A 2,424-nucleotide genomic window follows, 5' to 3' on the forward strand; every position below is an offset into this window, starting at 1 on the left:
GATACCAATCAGTTGCAAATTTATATCTCTAGCCCAGACGTCTATTCATTTCGGACCTGTACATTCAACTCCTGTGAAACATCGGTTTATAAGCCAGAAATCTGAGAATCATCCTAAACTCCTCTATATATCTAATCTCTTATATCCAGGTCACAAAGATCTGTTTATTCTACCTGCTAACTAGGTCTCATATCCATTCTCACGTTTCTGTCTTTATTGCCATTAACTTCATCTGGAAACCCTCGTAAGGTGTTGCTTTAAATATGCTAACAGCTACCTAACTGGCCTTCTAGGTCTTGTCTGTCCCTTCAACCTAATATCAATCTCACTTCCAGGATGGTTTCCCTAAAATGCAAATGATTATATCATCGCCCTATTTAGAATCCTTCAATGGCACCATTATCTGTGGGGCAAAAGGCCCATCTGAGGCATGCCATATGCCACCCCCGGGAGTGGGCACTTGTTTACTTCCCAGCTGAAGCTTTCACCACTCCCTGTTTGCAAAGTCCTTTCTGGCCATACCAAATTACTTGCAGGTCCCCAAATAGGCTTTGCATTTTTATACTCTGCCCTGCCGCCCATGTCCTATCAAATGAAATGGCCTTCCTTGCCCCTGTATCCATTTGGTGAATTCTTGTCCTCTTTCACGTTGAGTTCAAACTTCACAGCCTCTCAGGAACATTCTGTGACCTTCCAAGGCAGAATGTGCTCCAATAGCACTTTGTTGTTCAGAGGTAATGAGATAGAGCTAGAGGGGACACACTTGCAGCCTGACAAGCAGGCTGTGACTCCTCTTTGCTGTCCTACTTCCTCCAAAAGCTGGGGATGGAGGTGCCATTTGGCTAAGTTAGTTGGGCACCTGGGAGCTTATCTACTGACCCTGGAGTCCCTGGGTGCCCTGTTGTAATCCAACTTGGGCTAACAAAGCTAGGCTGATGCTTTGAGAGTGATGCATTACACAAAGATAGGATCATTCTTGACAGTCCACTTAGAACTCCATTGTTTTGTTATCAAAAGTTTTTTGATTTTTATCTTCTGATATTTTGCATATTCCAGGAGGGAATAGCACCCATTCCCTGGTGTTCAGTGTTGGATAAAAAAGCTCCAGTCCAGGTTTTTCCCATTTCCACCTCAGCTCGTCTATTATAATTCTTACCCTCTTGTATTTGTTCACGTATCGCTTTGCCTGTGTTCCCTGAGCACACGGTCCTCTTGCATTGGCTTTATAGCTTAGGCACATTGCCTGGCACATAGTAGGTACTTAATAAAGCTTGTCTCAGTGCATAATTATTGTAAAATAATAGAGTTTCTCTTACTCCATCACCTTTACTATGTTGCTCTTGATATTAAAGTCTCCCTGGGTTAGAATCGTGAAGATTTCTCTTGGATTTTTAACATCTACACATTTCTTGGGTTACCACTTCATTGTTACACATCTTGTGAGAAACTCAGGAAGAAAATGACAGTCTTTGTGTGTGTTTAGGCATGCAGGACAATTCTGACCATTAGTTGATGTTGTAGTTACAAGTGAAAGCCACCAGATGGCTTAAGAAAATGAATTTATTTCCATTTGAGATTTTAGCTCATAAATCTGAGACCAAAAAATGCATGATTGGTGGGCGAGCAAAAGGCTCTCTTCAGTGAACTGCAAATAACCAACAAAAACCCACTTACTGATATTACTTGATTTCAGGAATGGGTTCGTAGAGGTTTTGTAACCTTCGAAGTGAACAACTAAACTGTGTATCATCCTTCTAGAGTCTACATGCTTTAATAATTACAGAATAATTACTGAAATTCAATTCAACTCCACAAATATTTATTGAGTGCCTAAGTCCCAATTAAACCTTATGAGAGGATTATTGAAGCATATGCCACAGGAAGCACAGCTTACTAAACATGGAAAATGCCCGATAGACTAGAAGTAAAGATGGATATATTTTACTCTTTGTGTGTACTAGTGCTGGGTACTGTTTCAAGGAGAAATGCTGGTAGAAAAATAAGTGTGACCTAGAAATATTTTGCATATTATCTGCAGGCAGAATAGCTAAATGACAAATCAAAATAAAACAAAGCAAAAATCTAAATGACAATAGTATTTATAAATCAAATGTATTTTATGTGGTTTTTGTATAAGTAAACCGGAGGTTAAATTGTTATATTAGATTAAAGCATTTCAATGAGATAATTTAAAAATAAACCTGTATATAAAAATATCTGAGAGGATATATACTGTTGGTAGAATATTTCAAGTGGCCTTTTTATTATTTTTTTTCTTAGCTGCTCTGTACTTTGAGAAGTATTTGGAACAAGCACATGTTTATCTATAATTATGGAATGTAAAGAATGAAATAAAAACCTCATTAAAGATAACTCCATTTATTTATTTGACAAATATTTATTGAGTGCCTAAGTCCCAATTAA

Source organism: Pteropus vampyrus, unplaced genomic scaffold (assembly GCF_000151845.1).
Source record: "Pteropus vampyrus isolate Shadow unplaced genomic scaffold, Pvam_2.0 Scaffold229, whole genome shotgun sequence".
Classification (NCBI taxonomy): Eukaryota; Metazoa; Chordata; class Mammalia; order Chiroptera; family Pteropodidae; genus Pteropus; species Pteropus vampyrus.